The sequence below is a fragment of the Sminthopsis crassicaudata genome, chromosome 2 (assembly GCF_048593235.1).
Source record: "Sminthopsis crassicaudata isolate SCR6 chromosome 2, ASM4859323v1, whole genome shotgun sequence".
In the NCBI taxonomy this organism is placed as follows: Eukaryota; Metazoa; Chordata; class Mammalia; order Dasyuromorphia; family Dasyuridae; genus Sminthopsis; species Sminthopsis crassicaudata.
Genome location: NC_133618.1, coordinates 56,359,840 through 56,386,610, shown reverse-complemented (window position 1 = coordinate 56,386,610; position 26,771 = coordinate 56,359,840). Strand labels below are relative to the sequence as shown.

General features: G+C 34.8%; 1 protein-coding gene and 1 long non-coding RNA gene across 5 annotated transcripts in view; both read left to right on the top strand.

The window, feature by feature from the left end:
* The window catches only part of USP10 (ubiquitin specific peptidase 10), a 73,192-nt gene that overhangs the window by 491 nt on the left and 45,930 nt on the right, over window positions 1–26,771 (top strand). The gene's annotated exons all lie outside the window — the stretch shown is intronic.
* Window positions 2,004–20,667, top strand: LOC141554434 (uncharacterized). The gene is made up of 3 exons (XR_012485871.1): window positions 2,004–7,355; window positions 7,992–9,769; window positions 10,712–20,667. It is a non-coding gene; the product is annotated as an uncharacterized LOC141554434 (long non-coding RNA).

The window sequence follows — 26,771 nt, the reverse complement described above, 5'->3', positions numbered from 1 at the left end:
GAGCGGGCGGACGGAGCGAGCCGCAGCCGGGCCGCGGGGAGACAGACGGACCCGGGGGTGGGGGGCGCGTCCTTTTACCCCCCGAAGGAGGCCCGGCCTAGGCCCCGCGGACTCTGACCCGCCGCCGCAGGCCCGGACCCCCGGTCTCGGGCCGGCCACGCTCCGGGCGGCCCAGCCGGCCGAGGGGGAGGAGGGACGAGGGAGGAGCCCCCGGAGCCGGGTCGAGGGGGGGGTCGGGGAGGAGGAGGGGGCCGGGAGGACGGCGGGGAAGTCTGGTGCGTCCTCCGGGAAATGGCATTCCTCCCCCCTTGGTGACCGGGAGCTGGGCAAGAGAGAGAGGGGGGGGAGGGGAGGGTCTCATCCCACCCCCTACCCGGACCCCTGTGCACGTTTATCTTTTGGGGCACCCGGAGGATGCATGAAAGCCCTGGAGATTGGGGCGACCCGGGGATCCATCTCCCTGGGAGCAGCCGCCGCCGCCAGACCAGCCTAGGGAAGGGAGGGGGCGTGGAGAGCGTCTGGGATCTGGCCTGGGGGCTGCGGATTATTCTCGAGACGGGAGCCCTCCAGCTATGGGGGCACGGCTCCCCGGGGGGCTGCTCCCCCCACTTTTTCTTTGCTAATTTTTGTAAACTAAGTTTATATTTTTGCGTCTCCTTTAAGGGCACTATTAGAAGTCCCCAGCACTAATTGAATTGTGAGTGACATCCTTTAGGCAAATGCTCCCCGACCCGAGTTTACAGGTTGAGGACCCTCACTGAAAGAATGCACAGGTCCTGCAGTGCCACTTGGGCGTCAGTGTTCCTCTTTTGCCCCCAGCCCCCCTTATTAAGCTTATTCGTGACTTCTGGGCCGCCCTTAATAACCAGCTGTTGACTGAGTAATGGGAGAGAGCCCACTGTATTTGTTGTGGGGAAGGGGGCTTCAAATCTTTAGACGGGTGACCTTAGAGGAGTCCCTGACGCCTTGTTTTCTCAACTGGGCTTTGCACCGAATGATCTTTGGTCCCTTCCAACTCATTCTATGAATAAACCTACCTGTAACAGTACTTTGCTAAGTTTTAGAAGCTTAATTACATAGTTAAGTGATACAATGAAAAATAAATAGTGGAAAGACTAAAATGTTATTTATTCTTCCTGATAAGTTTAGAAGGCTGTTTTGTCGTAAAAGAAAAGTGTTAACTTGAGGGTTTGTATTTTAGAAAATTAAAATTACACTGGATAACAAAAAGTATGGAGTAGGTATTACTTTTGGAGCTGATTTACACCGATTTATTGACATTCATCCTTGAAGAAATTGCAGTTTCTATAAAGGTTTAATTTAATTTTATATGAAATATTAAAGCCAATTATGGTGGAATAATTTTTATTAATAAAATGACCTCTTTTTCTAAAAAAAAAAAAAAAGTTTGAAGTTAACCCAGAATGTTTATATGTTTTTCTTTTATAATAATGTTAGTACCTGTTGGCAGTAATGAAGTATGTAGTATGAAATTGGAAAACATCTTTCGATTGTTATAGCAAGTAGCACTTCTAGGATTCCTTGAAATTGGTGGCATAGTCTCTTTCAATAAGTCCTTTTTGCTTTCATTTAAATTAAGTATACATTTGTTTTCTCTACAATTTTTACAAAAATATTAGTTTATTCTTCCCAATGAATGTTCTCTTATAGGGTACTATTAGTATATTTCACATTTTTGTTAGCCTAGCATAATGGGAAAGTGTTACAAGGTATAGATTGGTCCTGACTATATTCTGTGCTAAGCATAATTAGGATCATAGTTTTAGAATTGGAATGTATCTTAGAGGTTATCTCCCATTTACAGGCCCAAAGAGTTTGTGGCTTGTTTTAAGATTAACCCAAGGAGTAAACCGAGGCCTTCTATTCCAAGTACAGCTTTTTTTTTTTTTTTTTTTTTTTTAATACTACATCAGTAAGTTTGTGCTGATTAATTATTTTTGTCATTTCACTTGAATATACTATCTCATCTTTGGTACTATAATTATATCATTTACAAAGGAAACATTTGCTAAAATATTTACAAAATTTTGCTTTAAGAATAGTTGAATCAAAGAATATTAAGCTTTTAGAAAATTCAGTAAAAAGAAATGTTTAGTATATTCCTAATAATCTTACTTTTTTAATGTTAACCAAAATTTTACTAGATAACCTGTTTTGTTAAGAGAAAGCTACTTATTAAGCAGTAATTTAAACACTTAAGACCTGAATTCAGGATTCTGTCAAAAGTAACTACCATTTGCAAATCAAAGTGTGTGGGTGTTTTTTTTTCTTCTTAAGGATCTAATAAATAATAATCTAATAAATTAATAGGGGCTTAATATTAAGTTATTCGGAGATTAAAAAACAAATATTCTATTTATACTTCACCTTTTAAGACTAACACGGTCATAATTAATGATAAAAGTACATAAGGATTGTCTTATTATCATTGCCTATGATCTTTACACACAAATTTATAAAAGCATCACAGTCCCTGCCCTTAAGAAACTTTCATTCTAATTGGAGAAAACCAACATTAATAAGGTTTTGGGACAGAAGTGAGCTTTCTTGAGTAGATTGGAGACATGGTAAATAGGGTCATAGGTAATTGATTGACATATCTTTATCACAGATGGTAGTCTTGATTTGATTATTATTCTCAGAGTTACAGGTGGAAAGCTGTGAGTAGAGGTGGAAGGGCAAGTCATAATATGAAGATATCCAGAGAACACCATGTTAAGGCCTGGGGAGGGTTAAATATGGAAAATTCCTACCAACCTGGAACCTGTGACTCCAGGTTGAGGCATTAGAGTTCTGTTTCAATGTGAGGCTGAGGCAGAAGATGGAACCAGGGGATATGGCATGAAGATGGCTAGAGAGCTGGTTGAATTTAAACCTGTGCTTTGTTAATAGGAAAGTGTTTACCTGAGCTGAGGTCCAAACTACAAAATGAATTCTAATATGTAATTTTAAAACACTTTAAATTTACTTCTGGATACTGATATGAAGGTGCACAAAATGATTAGCTTCAACAGTTGAAAATGTAAATTAACCAATAATTTAAAATATTGGGGTTTTTGCTCTCTATTCTGACATAAGTTGGGAAAGCTTCCCTCCCCTCTCTTCCCATCCCCCCAGTTGTATATTTGTACAGTGTGAAGATTTTATAAATCATAGGGACTAAACTTGTGATTGGTCAGTATCTTCTCTACTTCTAAAATCAGTTTCCTAATGTGTTAAAAGGTTAAATGACTGTCAGTTGGGGGTGATTTGTAGATCACTACAGTCAAACATTAGTTAGTCTTTGATTTATGATGGCAACTGTCTATTGATATATTCTTTATATGTATCACTCATAAACCTTAGTTGGTTTCTCAGACAAAATGAACAGTTCAAGTAAAATTGCCATGTTTTTAGTATATGTTTTCTTTTAATGTTGAACAGATAATTTAGTCATATTCTTAAAAAAGACAGATAATAAATTTATGAAGTTGGCCACTTTTATTGCTTTAAAATTAGTTTTTCTGAAGTTTGACAATAAACTGAATCTTTATTATAAGTATAATTTTTGTGTCTACCGTATGAGATCCCTTCTTTAAGTAATTGAAACACCTTGGAATGGGGTCCAGCATTAACCTACCTCTATTCTAAATTCTACTTTGCTGCATGTAATCTTATAGTGGGTTTCCTAGGTACTTCTTTGAATTTGATGTAGTTTTGGACATTTTTTACTTAAAATTATTGAATTTTAAATGTTTCATATGAAGGACCTCAGAAGGATTTAGAGGAATATTGATTAGTTCACTTAGTCAAGAAGTGCTTACTACATGCCAAGCAGTGTTGAGAATACAAGTACAAAAAAGGAGACAATTGCTATTCTCAAGGAGTTTACTTTTGAATGGGGAGACAAGTACATAGAAATATTATACAGATATAAAGTCGATAAATACAATTATGTGCAGAGTAATTTGGGAGGGTGGGAAACTAGACATTGCTTGAGTTTACTCTTAAAAGATGGAGACTGTGTAGCTGAGGTAAAGAGAGGCGATGCATTTCAGCTGTATTGGATGGCCAGCTCAGTCATGAAGATAGAGATCCCCTATGAGGAACAGAATGAAGGCCACTTTGGCTAGTTAGATCACAGAGTGTGAGAAGAGAAGGCTGGATGCCAGATTAGGCTGGAAAGATAGGTTGGGGCCAGGTTATGTAGAACTTTAAAAGCTACAGAGAGGAGTTTATATTTCATCTTAAAGACATTATGAAGCCATTTGAATTGATTAAACAGAATTCAAATGATGAAGGGCCTTGAGTCCAAAGAAAAAAAGACTTGAGATATGCTAGTTCTTTTCAGGTATTTGAAATGCTGTCATAGAAGGAGGGATTTGGATTTGTTTTATTTGGACACGGAGGGCAGAACCAGGAGCAAAGAGTAGGAATTTAAAGGCAAATTTAGTGTTGATTTTAGGAATTATTTCCTAAATGGCTTTAATTAAAGCCATCCAAAAATAAAATTGTTTGCCTCAGAAGGTAGTGGATTTATCCTAGAGGTTTTCAAGTAGAGACTGCATGACCATTTATCACCAGTAGTGTAGTGAAGATTCCTTTTGGACTAGACTACTGCTAAATCCTTTTTACTCTGTAAATTCTCTGATTTATAGTTGAGGAAAGTTGTCAGTTGTCTTTGGATTTGATTCATTATTCAGTTGTATGTGGTGAGGATTTTGTCATGCATGAGCTTTTATAGTTGATGTTAAATATTTTGCCAAATTATTTCTTACATTAGCATTAATGAATTGAAAAGGAACCAGGGAGATTTTAGTTATAAGTTTAACTTTGTTACATTTTTGTTGGCTATCGTATATGCAACATTCTGTTTTGTGAAAAACAGATAAATCTATAATAGAATTTGCTGGCCCTGGACCATTGGATTACAGTCTTTTGTCACTTTAGTGCTACTTCAGCAGTGTAGATGTTAGTTTCCAAAGAATTACATATGCTTGTATAGCAGTTTTCCTTTTTATTGGGACTTGTGTGAACATACACATGGAGTGGATGGATCATTACTAAATAGTATATGAAGCACAACATAGGAATGGAGAACTTTATAAACTTCTGGAAGGAATTTTTTTCATGTGGTAATAATGTTATAAAGATTACTAGAAAAGTAAGTTAGGGAACACAAATATATATTTTTGTATCATATGCATATAGCATATATCCCCTTTTAGGACTTATAGGTTGTAGCATTGGGGTGCCTTTGACACTCAATGAATGTTATAGTAAGATCTTGTATTCTTTATACCTTACAATCAGTATGATTTTAAAGATGTGGTTTATGGACTGTCTTTTGTGATAGTCTTGCCTTTTTATTACCTCACGAAGGGTACCCTCAGTATATATAGATAATTCTTTATAAGACTTTTGTGTAGCTGGGATGGGAAAGATTTATGAGCTAATAGTTGATATTTTCTTGTTTGTGCTTTTTTTTTGAGGTTATAATTTCCCATGATTTAGATATTCTCTCCTTTTTAAAGAAGGGTACAATCCATCCTTGCGGAATTGATCCCTCATAATGTATTTTGAACACTCTCAAAACTCCATTGTATCCATCTTGAACTTCTGTGTTTTAATCTGAATCAGAAAGGGATTTCATATAGTCAAGCCATTTTAATGCTGTAGGCATGACATTATGGTGTTTACCTCAAGCCTGAAACACTGAAGAACTTTCTAACCATCGTTAAAAACAAATGGGTGAAAAAATGTATCAAACTCATATAGAAATGGGGCACAATAATCCTGAACCTAAGATACTTATGGGCCTTTTGTGTTTTAAGATGTTTTTATTTATGTTGTATTTTTATTTGTCAAATATTTCTTAATTATATTTTAATTTGATTAATGATGTACTTAAGTGTTCTGAGAACATTGTGGGCATGTCTTGAGAAGTGGTGGCAGATTCAAATAGAAATGGACTATTAAACTGTACATAAGTATCTCTGAAGGCCACATGTTGACTTAGAAAAATCACACATATTTTTACACACAACATACAAATATATATACATATATACATTTTTTTTTTCTTAACACATTAAAATGAGGTAGGAATTAATAGGGTTTGACTCTTGGGATCTAGAGCAAATTTTCTTAAAATGTAAGTCACATAGCTGAATGTGAGGGTCACAAAATTATGATTTATTGTAGTAAATGTTTGATTTGTATACCTGTTTTATGTACTTATATAGCCAGGGTCACATAAAATTTCTTTGGTGAAAAGGGGTCATGAATGGAAAAAATTTAAGAAGTCCTGGTCTAGAGAAGGCTATTCATTTGGATGGGTTGATAACCTGTAGGGCATGATCTTAGTATAGTATACATATGTTAGACAGATAGTACAGGTAGACTATGAGCTGAATTCAGAATTAGATAGGAATTAGATAGGAGGACAGAGTGAGTTGGGAAAAGAACCTTTGGCAAAAGACCTAAAGCTTTCCCCTGAAACAAAGATCCATCTTTTCAACACTGGTATTTTTCTAGTGATATTGTATGGCAATAATTCATGTAATATAAGTCTCAAAAGGGGTTATCTAAAAGGTAATCAATGAAGCAATCATTTAGCATTTATTAAATTGCTAGTGTGGGCTAGGCATTGCCCTAAGAGCTGGTGGCATGAAGAAAGGTAAAAGCCAGTCCAGTCCATATTCTTTTTTTTTTTTCCCCTGAGGCTGGAGTTAAGTGACTTGCCCAGGGTCACACAGCTAGGAAATGTTAAGTTTCTGAGACCAGATTTGAACTCTGGTCCTCCTGAATTCAGGACTGGTGCTCTACCCATTGCACCACCTAGCTGCCCCTGGTCCAGTCCATATTCTAAAGGAACTTATTGATTAATGGGGGAAGATGACATACAAATAACTGTGTACAAACAAAATAGATACAGGTTTACTTGGAAGTGATCTAAGAGGGAAGTAGTTAAAATTAAGATCTGCTTGCTTCTGGGAATTGAAGGAAACTAGGAAAATTAGGAAGTAGAAGGGAGGAGAGAGTTTTGGGCAAAGTGGACAACCTGTTAAAGTGCAGATTCAGGAGTAGAGTGTTTCTATGCAAGGAACTATAAGAATCACAGGGCATGTGAAGAGAAGTAAGGTGGAAACAGACTGAAAAGGTATGATGAAGTTTAAGAAGCCAAACAGAAGATTTTGTTTGTTTTTGGAGGTAATAGAAAGTTGTGCAATCCCTCTTTCCTTCCCAGACAAGGCAATATGGTCTGACCTACAGATTAAGAAGATCAGTTTGGCAGATGAATGGAGGCTGGACTATAGTGAGGAGCCAGCCATCAGGCTGTTGAAATAGTTCAGGTATGAACTAGTAGTATCAGTAGAGAAGGGGACCTATGCAAAATATGTTATGAAGTTAGATTGACAAGATTTGACAACTGATTGGTTTTGGTGGGGATGGAATGAGACAGTGAGGAGGTGAGAATGACATCTAGGTTTTTAGTCTAGTTTTTAAGTAGGACGATGATAGTACTCTGGACAGTAATAGGAAAAAAGAAGAGAGAGTTTGGGGAGAAAGACAATAAGTTCTGTTTTGGATATTTTATGTATACAGCTCATCCAATTTGAAATACATGATAGACAGTTAGATAGGTGAGACTAGAGATCAGATCTGAACAACTAGATTTGAGAGTCATCTGCATAGATGATGAAACTTTGGGAACATGAAGTAAAATATTTAGTACATAAAGAGAAGAGGGCCCCATTCAGCCCTGAGGAATGCCCACTACTAGTGAGTGTGATTTAGATGAAGATTCAGCAAAAGATCCAGAGAAGTAGTGATCAGATAGGATAGAGGGAAAACCAAAAGGGAGAACTGTGAAGGAAATCTAAGAAGAGATTTTTTTCAGAGGTATAGATGGTTGATAATGTCACAGGCTACAGAGAGGTGAAGTAGGAGCCATAATAAAAGTCTTTTTTTTTTTTTTTTTTTTTAAGAGATCATGATAACTCTGAAGAGAGAAGAGAATGGTGAATGTAAATCAACTAAAACAATTACAGAAAAAGTGGTGTAAAGCACATAGCCCATGACATTTCCCCAAATTAGGTTAAAATATAATTGGGAAATATTTAGCAAAATAAATAAAAATACAGAATATGGTGTTAATATGTGGTTTTCTAAGTCAGTCAGTATGTCAGCCCTCAGTTCCTCCTGTGTATAGTTTATGACCTTTCTATTTGAATTTGCCACTTTTGGTGTAAAGAATATCATCAGGTCACAGTTTTGTGTGTGTGTGTGTGTGTGTGTGTGTGTGTGTGTGTACACACAAACACAAGATTATAAAAATAATGGGTCAGTCAGCTGAGAAAACAGGCCTGTTTATTCCTTTGACATCTATGAGATGGGAAGAGATAGTGGAAAAAATCCCTATCATATTGAATGGACCCACTTGCTTGTATTGGAGGACATGGATGAATATGGATGAGCATTGGATTGTGTTATATATTGTTGGTGGAGATACTGAGAGTGGAACATTTAGATGAAGAAAGGAATGGTACTATATGTAATAGCCCACAATTACACAAGGAGTACCAAAACTCTTAGTGTAGTTTTAAACTCTGACCAATATTGGAGCTATTCAATTCAAAAGCTGTTTAGCTCTAATAACATGTTTAAGTAGCCCCAATGTTGATTTAGAGCTGCAATAAAACTTTTGGGACACCATATGTAATAGCATGTTTTATATAGTATTTTTATTTTTTTAATTGAGATGTAGAGAGAGTGAGTTATACAGTTTGTGAGCTGTGTCCTTTGTGCTACTTTCTCAAAAATCACCCAGCCTCCATAGATGAGTATGGTTACTCGAGGGATATGAATGGGTAAAGTATTTCCACGCTTTTCTCTTGGGACCAGTTCAGTTCATTCAGTCCAGTAAAAATGGAGTCCCCAGGATTGCAGCTCCTGGGAAATAGGTGGGCAACCAGTTCTTCAAATGTAAACTGTACTTAACACTTCCTGGCTGTGTGACCCTGGGCAAGTCACTTAATCCCAGCCTCAGTTGGGGGGGGGGGGAAGAAATGTAAACTGTAGGAGTTATTTACTCTGCCCTCTAGATGTACAAAGTGACTTAAGCTACTTGGGGTACAGAGAAATTATGAGTAGCAAAATTGATGTAACCTCAGAGATGATCACTTTCTTGGTGTTGAGCTTTTCCTGGGAATGTGAAGATAGTGGAGTCAAATCCAAGGAATAAAATTACCTGGATGAATGGTTTGGGAGTTTTTCTTCTGTGTTTTTTTCTAATTTTTATATGAATATTCCTGGGGCTCTCTATTTTTTGGTGGTTACTGCTACTGATTTCATTTCAGGTTTTCTTCAGCCTAGTCTGTGTCTAGTTCTTCTATGCCAGCCTTATGTCACCTACTTCCCTAGGGTTACGGCATGTCAACAACCATTTAGTACTTATGCTTGGCATAGTACTGTCTACTGTCAAAGAAAGGCAGAAAGTTTGTATGTCATTGATTACATGATAATCAATATATAAATAAGAAAAGAGAGGAATGGAACAAGCATTATTTAAATACATACTAGATAGTATGTGCTATCTAAACACTTTATAACTATTAATCTTATTTGATCTACATAACAATGCTGGGAAGTATAGCCTAATATTTTTGTAAGAACATTTGAAGAAACTGAGGTAGACAAGTTGAATTTCTTACCCAGGATCACACAGCTAATGATTGTGTGAGACCATATTATTATTTTTTAAATAGTATTTTATTTTCTTTTTTTTTTTTTTTTTTTTTTTTAATTTTATTTTATAATTATAACATTTTTTGACAGTACATATGCATGGGTAATTTTTTACAACATTATCCCTTGCACTTACTTCTATTCAGATTTTTTCCCTTCCTCCCCCAACCCCCTCCCCCAGATGGCAAGCAGTCTTATATATGTTAAATATATTACAGTATAATTTAGATACAATATATGTGTGTAGAACTGAATTTTTTGTTGCACAGGAAGAATTGGATTCAGAAGGTAAAAATAACAGTTTACATTCATTTCCCATTGTTCCTTTTCTGGATGTAGCTGGTTCTTTCCATCATTAATCAATTGGAATTGGATTAGCTCTTCTCTATGTTGAAGAAATCCACTTCCATCAGCATACATCCTCGTACAGTATCATTGTTGAAGTGTATAATGATCTTCTGGTTCTGCTCGTTTCACTCAGCATCAGTTGATGTAAGTCTCTCCAAGCCTCTCTATATTTCTCCTGTTGGTCATTTCTTATAGAACAATAATATTCCATAACATTCATATACCATAGTTTACCCAACCATTCTCCAATTGATGGACATCCATTCATCTTCCAGCTTCTAGCCACTATGAAAAGGGCTGCCACAAACATTTTGGCACAAACAGGACCCTTTCCCTTCTCTAGTAGTTCCTTGGGGTATAAGCCCAGTAGTAGTATGGCTGGGTCAAAGGGTATGCACATTTTGATAACTTTTTGGGCATAATTCCAGATTGCTCTCCAGAATGGTTGGATTCTTTCACAACTCCACCAACAATGCATCAGTGTCCCAGTTTTCCCACAGCCCCTCCAACATTCATCGTTATTTGTTCCTGTCATCTTAGCCAATCTGACAGGTGTGTAATGATACCTCAGAGTTGTCTTAATTTGCATTTCTCTGATCAATAGTGATTTGAGTATTTTATTTTCTAAATACTTGCAAAGATAGTTTTAGGCATTCACCTTTGTAAAACCTTATGTTTGAAATTTTTCTCTCCCTTCCCTTAATCCGCAAGCAGTCTGGTATGTTAGATATGTACAGTTCTTCTAAACATATTTACATATTCATATTGCTGAACAAGAAAAATCAGATCAAAGGAGAAAAAATGAGAAAAGAAAAAATAACAGAAAAGGTGAAAATGCTATGTTTTAATCTACATTCAGTCTCCATAGTTCTCTATCTGGATGCAGATGGCTCTTCCTATCTCAATTCTATTAGAATTGCCTCATTTTTTAAAAAGATCCAAGACCATCCATAATTGATTGTCATAGTCTTGTTGCTATGTGTAATATTCTCTTGGTTCTGCTCGCTTCACTAAGCATCAGTTCTTGTTAATCGTTCCAGGCTTTTCTAAAATCATCCTGTTCATCATGTCTTATAGAATAGCATTCCATTCATATCTGTAATTTATTCAACCATTGCCCAGCTGATGGGCATTCACTCAATTTCCAATTTCTTGCCACTACAAAATATGCTGCTACAAACATTTTTGCATATGTGGGTCTTTTTCCTTTATTAATATTTTCTTTGGGATATAGACCTACAAAGATACTGCTGGATCAAAGGATATGCACAATTTTATAGCCCTTTGGGCACGAACTGAATTATTCTCAAAGCCAAGCCTATGCCACATAACTAGGTATATACTGAACAATATTCTGAGAGGGAAAGGCATTCACACCTGTTGTAATCTGGAAAGGCCTCCTGGAATAGGTGAAATTTGAGTGCAGTCTTGAAGTCAAAGAAAGTAAGAGGCTGAGATGAAGGGGCAGAGTATTTCAGGCATGTGGAACAGTTTATATAAAGACACAATATCTGAGGGACTACAAGTAGGCCAATTGTAGAATGTAGAGGAGAAAAAGTTGTAAGTTGATTGGAAAAATAAGAAGGGCTAGCTTAGAAAGAGTTTAAAATACCAACAAAGAAGTCTGTTCTATCCTGGAGGTAATGGGAGCCCCTGGAGCTTATTAGGTATAGGAATAAGAGTGGTATAAGGTCAGACCTATGAAAGACCTTTTGAAAGTTCATTTTGGCAGCTGAGTGGAGGGAAGATTAAAGAGGATAAAGACTTCAGTCGGGTAGAATCAGTGAGGTGAGAGGTGAGAAGAACCTGAACTAGGGTGGTTGTATTATGAAGAGAGGGGAACTTGTGTGAAAAATGTTGTAATAATAGAAGTGATAAAGATTTGATGATAGATTGTATATTGAGTGAAGTAACAATGAAGAATTAACGATAACACTAAGATTTTGAGCATGAGTGACTAGGATGATTGGTGGTACTTTTAACATTTTTTAAAGAATAGGTTTTGGGGGATAGTTAATGATTGAGTTCCATTTTAGCCAGGTTGAGTTTGAGATACCTACAGGACATTCAGTTCTAGATGCCCCAAAATAGGTTGCTTTGTGATATGGGAGTGGGATGTAGAAGAGAGATTAGGACTAGATTTATAGATCTGAAAATTATCTATAGAAGTGATAATTAAACCAGTGGAAGTTAATGAGATCAACCAGTGACTTTATAGAGGGAGAAGACAAAAGGGCCCAAAACAGATGAGGCAGCAAAGGATAGAGAACCAAGAGAAAGCAGTGTCATGAAAACTGACTGAGGAGAAAGTATCCAAAAAAGAGGTGATCAGCAGTTAGGTTTGAGTAATTTTATTTCAGTTTTCTACTTACCTCTCAAGTAGAGTGCCCAACTGGTCTCTACATTTATTTGGCTCTGTTCTTCCTTGACCAGTGGTAGCTGATTCTGGTGTGCCCTTGCTTAGTTAAGGAGCAAGTATTGCTTTGCTTCTTATATTATGTGGAGACAAATGGATTGACGTAATGTCTCATAGGTTAGCATTGCATTAAAAAAAAATAATATATGCATGTTAATGACAATTATGTTCTCCAAGTCATAATGCTCCAAAAAGGCCAATTTTAACTTACTCTCATAAGTTCATGAAGTAGGAGTGAATGAAAATTAAGATATAATTCTTTTCCCCACCCAACTTCATGGAATCACTGAAATCTATATATTTGAAGACACCTTGGGGGGGGTTATAGATCTGTGAATCCCAAAGATAAGAATCCCTCAGCACTTCTGAGATTAAAAAAAAAACAAAAATAGGCAGGAGGTGATACAATTAGCAAAAAAAATCATTTAGTGATAAAACTGAGATACAAGTGGGGTTTTGTGTACTACCTTTCCTAAAGTAAAAGAAAAAAAAGGATTTAATAAGAAAAATGACTATTATGATAATATTAACATTTTGGGAGCATATTTTGAGAAGAAAATTCAACCATATAGCTAACTTAGATGTTATCTAATCAGCTGTGGGGTCCTGCCAATTCTACCTTTGTAACATGTCTTACACCACTTGTTTTCTCTTTTGACACTGCTATACCTTTGTTCGGACCCTCATCACTCATCACCCCATGCTTGTATTGCCATAGTATATTGGCTTTCTTCCCACATGGCCCCCACTGGAGTCCATTTTACACTAAGCAGGCAATGTGGTCTTCCTAAAAAGTATAGGTCTTCCCATAATATCCCTATTCCTCCTTTAGTAAACTCTCCATATTTTCAGGACCAGGATTGTCTATTTGGGCTTCAAAGCTTTTCATAAGCTGGTCCCCTTCTTTCTACTTTTTCAGTCTTTTCCATGTCCTGGCCTCCTTGCTTTCTATGTCCTATAGGGCTCTGGCCAGGACATTGTCATTGGTCATGGCCCACATTTGAAACTCCTGCCTTATTCCTGCCTCTTAACTTTCTTCAGGTTTCCAAGTCTCATTTTTCTACAGAAAATCTCTTTGGTTGGCTGTTACACATTTTAAAGAGCCATGTTTTTTCTTCATTCTTCTCTGCACTGCACTCCTTACTTTCACAGATATTCTTACAATTACACTTTTTCCATCTTCATCCCTCTTCTCCTTTTCATTCCCTGTGTGTTGTAGTTCCCTTATTTCTAGTAAGCTCTTTGATGGTTAAGACTATCTTTCTGCTTATTTGCATTCTAAGTATTTAGGACTTTATCTGACACCTGGTAAGCACTTAAGAAATGCCTGTTTACCATTTCAGACTAATTTCAACTTCTGCCTCCTCCCTACCCCTCCTTTTTTTGGGGGGGGGTAGTGTTGTAGCTTTCATTTTGCATCATCTTATTGACCTACAGTGTAGCCTTATTTGTACAGCTTTTTCACACATACATCTGTTCTTAAGTGAAATAAACCTTTAATAAAACCTTTAATAAAACTTTCAAGTTGTCAATGCTGTGCATTATATAGCTTGTTTTAGTTTTTTTTTGTATAAAACTATAGTATTATCTTTTGCACTACTTAAATAGCATATTTTTATTTTCACTTTGTCCATTTAAAATTTGTCCAGATATGAGTTAGAGAGTTTTTCAATGACTTTTCATTTCTAAAAGTTTCAAGTAGTTATTACTTTCTTTAAAGAAATAGTAGGTAGAGAGAATTCTTTTAGAAAACATCTTAATTGATGTCTCTCCACTTACTCCTTACTGCTGCTGTGATTTCCATTTCCAGTATCTACTCTGTAATTTGCCAGTATCAACTCTGTTATCTATCAATTCAGCTACACACTGCCCTCTACTTCAGAATTTTGCCTTGTCCAAGATTTGTCCCATTCCATCCCTGGACTACTCCCATATACTGCCTCTTTTCCAATTCATGCTTTAATGGAATTGGAGGAACTCAAGATACTGAGCTGACTTGGGTCTGCCACAAATTTTTTATTGATTCTCAATTTAAACTTCACTGAAATAAGGCTGTTCCTTTACTCTGCCATAGATTATTTATCCCACTCTCCACAGAGGCTATTCTCTATATCTAATTTTTCTTTAACCTTTTTCTTTGGTTTTCTCAGCTCAGGACTTAGGTCTAATACTGAAAAAATAGAGGATGTTTGCCTTTAGATCTTATTTGTCTTAATTTTTCAAAATCCATTGACTTGGTTTACTCACTCTCTCCTGTACTTCTCTATGATAATCATTTGCTAAGTCCAACTCTTCTACATATGTCTTTGCCTTTAACAAGATTCCCCACTTAATAATCTTCTCTTTCATATTCACTTTCTGGTGAATAGCCATACTGTTTTCTTCTATATTTATTATCGTTCATTTCTTTCAGTCTTGTTCAACTCTTCCTCACCCCATTTGAGGTTTTCTTGGAAAAATATTGCAGTGCCTTTCCACTCTCTTCTCCAGCTCATTTTACAGATGGGAAAACTAGGATAAATAGGGTGAAGTGACTATTTAGTCACATAACTAGTGTCTCATATTAGATTTAAATTCATGAAGATGAGCCTTCCCGATTTCAAGGCCAGCACTGTCTCATCTAGCTGTTCCCTTTTCTATATTGTCTAAAAGCAAATAATTCCGAGTCTTCATCATTACTACAAAAGTTTCACTAGTCAGTAATATCCTTCAAGCTGTTGCCTGAAACCCCTCTTCCCTTTCTCAGCCATATTCATTTAAAAAGCTGTCTAATTGCCTATTGCCTCTGCTTCATTAACTTCTTTTTTATTAAGATATGTTTTTGTCCATTAGCAAAAATTCAGTACTTCTTTCTCCCTATCCTTCTTCCACCAAGATTAAGAATGAAAGGAAGATTAGAAACATGTATAATTAAGCAAAACAAATTTCCGCACTATGTCCAGAAATACATGTTTTATTCTTTACTCAGTCGTTCATTTTTCTATCAGGAGGTAGGGGTAGCATGTTCATTATAAGTTCCTAAAGTTTTGGTCTTTATCGTGCTGCCTACTTTACTCTACCTCAGTTCATATAAGTCATTCCAGGTTTCTCCGAAACTATTCCCTTTATAAATTTTTTTTTACAGGTATCCCCGTACCCTATTATCAAATCCTGTCCCACATCCTTATTAGCTATTTCATCTTTGGCAAGTTATTAAATCCTTGCTTTATCCTGTAAAATGAGGATAACATCTTTCCCAATGTTTTTATGAGGATCAAATGAGAGATACTATTTGCAAAGCACCTACTATAGAGCCTGGTTCACAGTTGGTACTACATAAATGCCAACTATTATTTTTATAAACCCCCTTCCAGAAAGTTGTAAATGTTTTTGTATGTCCTTAGTTATGAGTTTGTTTTAGACTAAGTCTCTATTTTGAGACTTTGTCTACCTCCTAATTCTTCCTTCTCTCCTTTCTCTACTATTTCCATAAGATCTAGGAATAATACCACAAATACGCAAAGAAAACAGCCACAAGATCAGTGCAGATCTTCTCTCCTAAAATATACAGAGCGTGGACTTAAAATCAGATGTGAAATTAGTAGACTGAAAGAATAGGCAATCAAAAATAAGTTCAATAAGAAGATGGAGACAGGGGTGTTTAAGGCAAAAACTTGGGAGAGAACTCTAAAGCTATAAAGAAAGCATCAAAGAAAAATACAGCTTGAGTCCAGATTCAACCAGAATTTCTGAAAGAGATAAAGTAGTTTGAATTAAAATTTTTTTAGCCAACAAAATAAGAACACACACACACACACCAAAAAAAAAAAAAAAAAAAAAAAAAAGAGCTGTGGAAGAAAGTGAAATGTACCCAAAATCTTTATGTGTATATGTGTATATGCTTTCCTCCTTTGACCAATTCATATGAGAGAGGTTTATAAGTTGCATGTGCTCTATGGTATCTTCCTTGTTTGCATAGATGTCTTTTTGCCTACCTCAATTGTGTGAAACAGTTTTCTCTAAACTTTTTTTTCCTTTCCTCCACTCCCAGTGAAGCTTTAGCATCATCAAGACATTATGACTACTCCTAGGCTTTGTCTAATCAGAACACTCTATGATCCCTGATGATGATAGTCATGAGGAGATACATGTATCATCTCATTTTAATTACATAGCTTGTCCTTGTTCATTCTCTTACAATCATTCATTTGTGTTTATCTTTTGTATGTTCTTAATTTCCTTGTGTTTGAACTTGAGAATTTTTATACAACTGGTGTTTTTATCAAGAGTACTTGGAAGTACTTTCATTAAAGATCATCTTGCCTGCTATAGGATTACATTCCCTTTTTTGGTGTAATTTCTTTTTGGCTCGAAGCCATATCTTTTACTTTCTGGAATATCATATATTCTCTGCTGCTTTATGATGGTAGCTGTTAAGTCTGACAATACTCCTGATTATTTGAATTCTTCTAGTCGCTTGTAGTATTTTTCCTTTGACCTGGAAACTGAATTTTTATTACATTGTTACTACAAAGGTTTCATTTTAAGGTTTCTTCCAGATGGTGATTTTTCTCTACTATCTATCCAAGGGTGTGATAACCTTATCTGACTGTTCTGCCCAAAGGAATGTAAATTTTGATCTGTAAAACCTCTTAAGATATCCTTTCTTAAGGGAAATCCATTAAATCTAAATCACTGGGGCCAACAATCATTCTTGTTGTATAATAATTGTATATTACCTCAGTCAAACTTAAGATCTCCCCTGCATCCAGGACAAGGTAGCTTCTGAGAAAGTGAGGCTGGTAACTTTGCACACAGGTGTAATGACTGAGAAACTGAGCAAAACAGCGATTAGAGAACAATTTAATAATTTATTAAATGGAGAGATTTACTGGGACCAAATGGATCCATGGTTTGGTTCCAGGGCTGAAGAATCCAGCAGTGAATGTCCCATACAAGATTTTTTTATAGGGTAACTAGAACAATGACATAATGGGGGAAGTACCTAGGATGAGGATGATATAATGGAGGCAGGCATAAAGGAGGGAGGTACTGGAGAGGCTCCTGATATTCTAATGATGTCTAAAATGGATAAAGACCTTTATCCCATCAAACATTGCGGGAATGATTATAGCCTAAGGTCTAAGATATAAGACATTTATCCTAACAGTAAGAGGGAAAGGTTAACCTGAGGCAGAGTAACTGAATAGGACAATTGGGGAAACTGGGTCAGGACATTAAAAGAGGACTGTGGCTCTGGGCTTTCTTCACTTAAATTCAGTTCACTTGCATGTCATAGACTCACCTCCTGATGTCATGGTCTTTGAGAAATAGACAGCAGCAGCAATATACCAATATCAGCTCCTCCTAGATGTGGGTATAGTCCAGAATTCTTACTGGGCTGGACTCCCTTTCTCCCTTTTCTCTCTCCTCTTCTTCCCTTCTTGTCTTTCTCTTTCCTTCCTTCTTTACTCCCTCCTTCTTCTCTCCTTCTTTCCTCCCTCCCTCTTTCCTCCCTCCCTCTTTCCTCTCTCTTTTCCTCCCTCCCTCTTTCCTCTCTCTTTTCCTCCCTTTCTCTCTCCCTCCCTCCATTCTTTCTTCCCTTCCTTCCTTCCTTCCTTCCTCTCTGCCTCCCTCCCTTATTTATTTTATATTTTATTTATTTATTTTTATATTATCTTATTGATTATATCTAAGGTTTGTCATCTGAACCAATTATTTTATTTAAAATTTAAAAATTGATATCTTTTGATTTTACATCATTTTCATTTTTCAGCATCTCATTTCTCATGGTTTTCTGGGTAAAGGAAAAGTAAAGATTCTCCTAAGGAAGGAGAGAAAAAAATGCTTAGGAAAACTAACCAAATCACCTGGGTCTGACTGTTGGTGAGCAGTTTTCCACACCCACAGTTTCTCACCTCTGCAGAAAAAGGCAGGAACAGTTTATATCTCTTATTGTATCTGTATTTGGTTAGTATAATTATAAAGCTGAATCCATGCCTTTTTATGAATCATAAATCTAGAGCTGAAAGATTCTTAGCCTTAGATCCATGGGAACTTCAGGAGGTCTCTGAACTTGAATTGGGGGGAAATAACTATTGTATTTCAATATAATTGATTTCCTTTGCCATCTCAGATGCTTATTTTATACATTAAAAATATTATGAAAAGTAGGTCGATATGCCTTACCAGAATGCTATGAGGTCCACAAAGAAAAAAAGATCTAGTTCAATACCATCATTTTACAAATGAAGACATTAAGGGCCTCAAATGAAGTGACATTAGTTACTCTGGCATTGGAACCTGATCTTTTCACTGTAAAATGCCATATTCATTCTACTCCAACTATTATTGCTGCATTTATATTTACCTGTAACTCTCAGAAAAGGGCTTTGTTAAAAAAATGCTTAATAAATATTTACTAAATGTTGAATTCATAGCCATTAAAGTGTTATAGGTGAAAGAATATTAAGATATTGCTCTGATATTTAGAGGAAAAATTATTTTTTTTTAACATGCAGCTTGATTAACACTGATGTTCCTAGTATTTTTTGAAAAGTTACAGAAATCTCCTATAGTAGATATGAAAGTTGGAGAAGGGAGAATAAAGTTACCTCAAGAAAATGGAAATACTCTTTCTATTCCTGTCTGATTTTTGCATTTTTGGGGAAGGGAGAGAGGCTGGGTCTGAAGTGAAAGAGAACATTGGGCTCATTTTAATAGCTAATTTGGCAAGGGAGCTTTAACCTGTTTACTTGTCCTTTGGCATCTGGGTTTTTCTTCCACCATTGTCATTTTAATATACTGCAAGCACAGTGTAGTTCTAGAACTCCCAAACTCAAGCATTTCACTAGCTGCAGCCTCTGGTTTGAATAAAGTATGTGCCACTGCTACTTGGTGATTTTTGCATTCTTAAATTGCTTCAAGATATTCCCCAGTATTGTTTTTTATGCTCTTGCATATAGTAGGTACTTAATGTTTGTTTTTAGATAATTACAGTTATGAGTTTGATATTATTGCAAAAAGTATTATGATAAATTGGGAATGACCTGCTTTTAGAACTTTTTAAAGAAAATGTTGGACAAACACTAATTACATGGCAACATTAGCATCTTTTCAATGTGTAGTGAAGTCTTCTTTTAACTATTTTTATTTAAACATTTACCTTGCTCCAGGAAAAATTACCTAGAAAAACTTAGCTGTCAAAGAGAGACTTGCTTTTCAAAAAAATTGTAGATAAACTTTTTTCAGTGCTTCTTACCCTCATCTCATATTTAAATTGAATTCTTTCTGGTGTGTTATTTGTTACCGAGTTAGTAAAACTAATTAGAGAGTGATTGCTCTTGATGGAAATAGAAAGTTTTAAGGTTTTCAGAATGTTCTATGTACATTATCTCATTTGATCCTTATAACAGCTCTGTGAAAGTTTTTAATCACTCTTAATTACCTGGGAAGCTGAGGTTTCAAGGTTAGGTGACTTTTCACTAAGTTCCCAATGTAAGTAAGATTAGAACTTTTTTTTTTTTTTTTTTTTAAAGGACGTGTTCCTGATTCCAGTTTCAGCTTTATATACCACCTTACAGCTTAGTAATTTTTCCTTTTGTAAAAGATAGGAAGGTATTTATGATTATAAGCTTTTTTTTTTTTTTTTTTTTTTTTTCTGAGGCAATTGGGGTTAAGTGACTTGCCCAGGATTACAGCCAGGAAATGTTAAGTGTCTGAGGTCACATTTGAACTCAGGTCCTCCTGACTTCAGGGCTGGTCCTCTTTATCCACTGCACCACCTAGCTGCCCCTAATATAAATTTCTTTTAATTGGAATTTTTTTCCTTAAAACTTTAAAGTTGTCTTTTATAAAAGTATAATTGTGTTTTCTTTGCAATGTGTAGCACTTTATCAAAATCTCTTTGTGTTTTATTTTATTTTTAATATTGGTCATTCCTTTATAGTGTAATAATATTTTGTCATTTTACCACAATTCAGATATTTCTCATTTGTGGGGCACACAGTTTTGTTCTCTCTTCGATCCACACTCCTCCCCCATTACAATTAGTGATGCAAGTAAATAGTAGTTTCATAACATACTTGGGTTATAAATCCTTTTGTGGGATTTCTTAGTCAAAGGGTATGAAGCATTTTAAAACTTTTAAATTGAATTTTTAAACCAAATTTTTTTTATTGCCAGTTCGTTTGAAGTGATAATCTAAAAATTTTAATTATCCTCATTTGTAAGTATGATTATTATAAAATGTTGATAGTTTGCTTATCTTTTAAAAGCTGTTCATTTTCTTTGTTATTTATTAAAATAGCTTTTAATTTTGTTGTAGGAATTTCTTAATGATTTTTGGATGTCATACTTGTATGCAAAGATTTTTCCCATGTTACATTTTAAAGAAATTCTAGCTGTAAAATATGTGCAATCTTTTTGATTTTATAAAAGTGAAATAATCCATTCATGTTATAAGTGAAATGTCTTTTACAATATAATTGTGGTAGAGAAAATAATTTTCTTCAGAATTTTAATATTTAATTCATTTTGAATTTCTTGTTGGATATGTTTTGTAAGATACCGGTATAGACCATTTTCCCATCAGCCTCCTTTCTGATTTTCCCAGAAATTCTTGTTTGAATAAATGTGTCCTTTCCCTAGTACTTTATATTCTTGGGGTTATTGAAGACTAAACTACTACAATCATTTCTTTTTAGGTGTTTCTTATATAACCTCTTTTGCTAATCAACATTTCTGTTTTTTAATCTTTAATAGATTTTTTTGGACAAGTTTTTGATAATTGTTGCAATGTAATTTGAATTATACTAATGCCAGATCCTTTTCTTTTGTACTTTCTCTTCCCTATATTCTTGACCTATCCAGGCAATTCTGTTATTTCATCTTGATTTTCTGAAAAGCTCCCCTTCAGTTATCTGATAAGTTAGTAAGTTTGTATATTTAATTGAGTAATATTTTCATTCTTACTGTATTGCTGCATTCTTGTCATTATCATTGAACATCTCTATTTGCTATATTGCTGCACTCTTTCATTATATTGAACATCTCTATTTGCTTTGCTCCTTTATATTTTTGTAAAAATTGCTTTGGAATTAACAGCTATATAAATTCTCTGGCTTGATATGTTGATACCTAGACATACTCACTGGAAGACTTTTTTGGTCATTAATTTTTTTTTTATATCTATTCTTTCTGATTTTTGTTGGTAATTACAGAAAGCCTAATGATTTGTAGAAATTTTTTGGGGGGGGTATCTCCAACTTTATTGAAGCTATTAGTTACCTTGATTCTTTTGATTGTTTCTTTATCAGTCTTTATTCATTGCTTTTTCCTTTTCACTGTCTTAATGCAATAAATTGCAGTCATCATTATTTAACATAATAGAAATACTACTGTCTGCTTGACTTTTGATCTTATTTGGATAATTTTTAGTATTTTTCTATTACAAATAATGCAAGTTCTTGGTTTGAGATAATTTAAAATTATATTATGCAAAGGTATTTTTTGGTATGCTTTTAATTTAAATGAATGCTATATTTCATAAACTTTTTAGCTTTTTATGCATTTGTTAATCATAGGTATTTTTTTTTTTTGCATGTTTTCCTGAGGAATAATTTTTTTGGTACATTATATTTTGCCATTATTTTCTTCAATAGTTTTGCATCAAGATTTGTTAGTAATCTTGATTGATAGTTTTATTTGCTTCATTCCTTTTTGGCTTAGGAATTGCAAAGAATTTGGTACAGTATGTTATTTTTATATGTTATATATGTATATATTTAGAGGTGACAGGAATCTCATGGATCACTTAGATCAAAGCTGCTTAAATTGTGGGTCATAACTCCATATTGTGTAACTGAATGTTGGGGTCTTGAAATATTTAAATATCTGTATCCTTGGGAATACCTAAAAATTTCTTGAGTAAAAATGGGTCACAAGTGGAAAAAATTTAAGAAGCCCTGACTTAAACCAAAACCAAGTACTTAATTTTTCTTGAGAGGAGGGTTATAACTTGCCTAAGGTCTCAGAGAGATCTTGTCAGTTTTGACAAAAACTGAAATTTAAATCTAGGTTTTTTGGCACCAAATTTAGTGTTTTTTTCTATGGTTCCAGATTGAGTTTTAGGATTACTCATTTGTTAATTTTTTGATAGAATGTATAAATATCTCTATCTTCTTAAATACACATTTTATATACACAATTGGTATGTACCATGTGTACAATACACATTACAAATACATAAAGACATTTTTTCTCTGGAGTAGTTCACTTATGATTTACTTAATATCTCTTTGTAAAATTGGGTTAATTAGATTTTGTATGATTAGTTCTGGTACTTTATTTTTGTGAATATTCATTTTGTTTGTTTTTAGTTTTGTTGCCATCAGTTTTGATTCTATTAATTTTCATTCTTCTAAAAAATTAACCAATTTGTTCAGTATTTGGAACTTGATAGCTTTTAGAATGTCATTCATCTTATCTTTGCATCAATTTTAAAAGTTCCTTCTTGTACTTGCTTAGAAATTTAGAATTTTTTTTTCTTTTTTTTTTTTTTTTTTTAATTGTCCATGTAATTCAGGAGCCACCTTTCTTTTGAAGAAATATATATTTTTTATATATTCAAAAATACACACACTTTTTTTCCCTTCCTTTGGATTTCTTTGGAATTTTGATTAGTTCTTGAGGTAGTATTACTCTTTCTATGATTTGATCCTTGATCTGTCTTTATAGGTGTTAGTTTTTAGATTATTTAGCTCTTTTCAAATTTCATTTGAATTATATTTTTTATTGCATTATATTCAATAAAGTATATTTAACATTTCTGCTTTTGAAGTTTTTTTCTTTCTTTGAAATGTGATGTTTTTGTGTAAGTTCCAGAAGAATTTGAGAAATACATGTGTTCTACATGACTTTTAGAGGTTATCCTCTCTGTTTAGAGGTCTTTTGTAACAAAATAATACCATTAAGCAAGAAAACTAGAATTAATAATACAATGACCTTAATTTGAAAGAACATGCAATCTTCATAACAACCTGCCATCTTCATTATTCAAAAAATTTTTAAAAAGTAACACCAATTATTTTCTTTCCCTTTGGTTAAATGCTTATTGAGTGACTGAACCATAAGCAGTGACCAGTGAGCAAGAACTCAGCTTTCTTTTCATTTCTGTGAGTACTACAAGTTGAGACACATGAGTATGTTGCGGTCTTCATCACAGATATTTACTATCTTTACCTCCAAAACCACCCTTCTTCCAAATTTCCTTGTTACTGTCAAGGACACCAGTCAGTCATCCTGCTTCACAGTTTCATCTCACTTATTTTCATTACAGTTATTATTTTCATTCAGTTGCCCAATCTTGTTTCTCTTTCACATTTCTCATATCTGTTATTATTATTTAGCCTTGTTCATACCCTATCACCTCTCAAATAGATTATTGCAATGGCTTTCTAATCAGTTTTTTTTTTGCCTCAAGTTCCCTTCCCTTCTCCTTCTCTCCCCCTCTCCCCCAATACTGGCCATACTCCACACAGCTGATAGTAATTTTCCTAAAAATAGGTCTGACCATATTCAGTAAACTCTAATGACCTCCTTTTATAGTTCAACTATTATTTCTGTATCTCATTCTTTTAAAATATCTCTAAGATTTGTAATCTAATCGTTTGGTAATACATTGTCTTTTAATAAATATTTGTATGTAGATATGTGTATATGTGTTGAGGGCTCATGGTCTTCAAGAATTTTTTACTGATTGAGTAATAATGATCAAAAAATTAAGAGACTATTGCTTTAGATGGTGATAATGTCATTTTCCATTTATATAAGATTATTGGTCATGGATTACACTTTTTATTTATCTTATTTATTATCTTATTTTCATGTTCATATATGAAACATACATATAACACTGAATTAGGTACAAGTGGTATTGCTATCTCCATTTTATAAAGGAGAAAATTGAGAAAAGAGAAAATATGTATACACATTTATACAGTTATCTTGTTGTGCAAGAAAAATCAGATCAAGAAGGAAGAAAAGGAAAAATTAAGAAAACAAAATGCAAGCAAATAACAATAGAGAAAGTGAGAATGCTATGTTGTGGTCCACACTCAGTTCCCACAGTTCTCTCTCTGGATGTACATGGCTTTCTTCATCGCTGCACAAGTAGAACTGGTTTGAATCATTTCAGTATTGAAGAGAGCCACATCCATCAGAATGGATTATCCTAGATCTTTCTGCAGGTTTTTCACAAGTTGAGCAGCCCCTTGTCATTGTTCCCTCTTTCCTTACTTCCCATTGCACTGTACTCTTTTGCTTTTCTTTTAACTTTATTACCATCTCTGAGATCTTTGTTGAATCATTTTCCATTTCCTCTGCCTGCTTAATGTATGTTTCTACAAGACTGAAATTTCTTCTTTTCTACATTTTTCTCTTAGTGTTTTCATAAACTCAGGTCATTTGTGAATTCTCTTCAAATAATTATAACGAATCGCCTCTACTTCAGGCTTTCTCAGTGCATTCTCTTCATATTCAATACGTCTGTCTAATATATAATGAATATAAACATTTAACTTTTAAGTCCTTCATGATTTTTCCTTCCTATTTATCTTCTTATACCTCTCTTGAATGTTGTATTTGAAAGTTAAATTTTCTAGTCACCTCTGGTTTTTTAATTTTTTTTTTAACCACAAAATGCTTGAAAGTCTTCTATTTCATTGAAGATTTATTTCCCATGAGAGATTATACTCAGTTTTGTTGGGTAAGGTAATTCTTGATTGTAATCCTAACTCCTTCCCCATGGAATATCATACTACAAGCCCTTTAATGTAGAAGCTATTAAAACTTGTATTAACTTGACTGTGGCTCTACTTCAGCCTTTACAAACATCCAGTCTGGGCAGGAGATCTGAGGATGGGGGTGCGTGTGGAAGGAGTTGTCCTTCCTAGCTCCTTTCGGCCTGCGCACTTTCCCCTTCCTAGAACCCTCATTTAGATATCCACCCTTCAATACTTAAATTGTTTTTTTCTGGCAATATTTTCTCCTTGACCTGAGAGCTCTAGAATTTTTTCTATTCCAAAGAGATTTTGTTTATGATCTTTTTCCAAAGATGATTGGTGGTTACTTTAAATTTTTTATTTTACCTTCTGCTTCTGGAAAATCAGGGCAGCTTTCTTTGATAATTTCTTGAAAGATGCTGTTAGAAGCCGGGGTTTTTGATTGTGATTTTCAGTTCAATTTTAAAATTATATCTCGTGGATCAATTTTCCAGGTTAGTTTTTTTTTTTCCTCCACCACTTTGTTTTCTAATTTTTCATTCTTTAGGTTTTGTTTGATGGTTGCTTGATTTCTCACAAAGTCATTAATTTCCATTTGCTCAATTCTAATTATGTAATTATTCATTGAACTTTTGTACTTCCATTTTTATATGACTAGTTTTATCTTTTTTGTATCATAGACTCCTTTGGCAATTTGGTGAAGCCTCTTGATCCCTTCTTAGAATGTTTCTAAATATATAAAAAGAAATAAGATTATAAAGAAAACTAACTATTTTGAAATGGAATTATCAGGATAATTTTAAATAAATGTTCAGGGATCCTACCCAGATTAAGAAACCTATTTCAAATAAAGTTGTTTTTTTCTCTTTTGATGAGGCCTTTGATGTTAGGTGTGGTTAGTGGAAGAATTGATAAAAATTAATCTTAGAGGCAGGCAAAGGAGATGGCTCTGTTAGAGGTCTGTTTAGCGACATGGTCTCATTTTCTGAGGAGGTCATCTAATTATGTGAGACTCCACCCTCTGCAGTCTCCAGCAGTCTCCCTTTGCCATGTCCTGTCAGAAATTCCAGTCCTGTCCCTATGGTTAAATTTTCCCTATATAATCTACTTATGGGCCAATCCATAACCAGTCTGCTATAGAACTCCACGTCATGGTTACTTTCCCTCATGCCACATGGTGTCTCCCCTAACTCCACTATGCTTTCCAACACTACTCCTCCTTACAGTTAACTAATTCTTTTAGGATGTTATGTCCCTTTCAGGATTTAGCTGCCAGGGCATGCTCCAATCTCATGAGGTGCTCCCTTTCTACTGGGTAATTGTGAGTTCCACTGAGGAACTTATCTTTCATATGCTTCTTCATATTTAACTCTTCTTCATATTTAACCATTCCGGGAATCTACTATATGCCCTAATTTTGTTTGTTATCTCTTCCCTATATAAATCTACCTTTTGCCAAAGAGAATGGTCATTGTGAATTCTTCACATGACTGAAC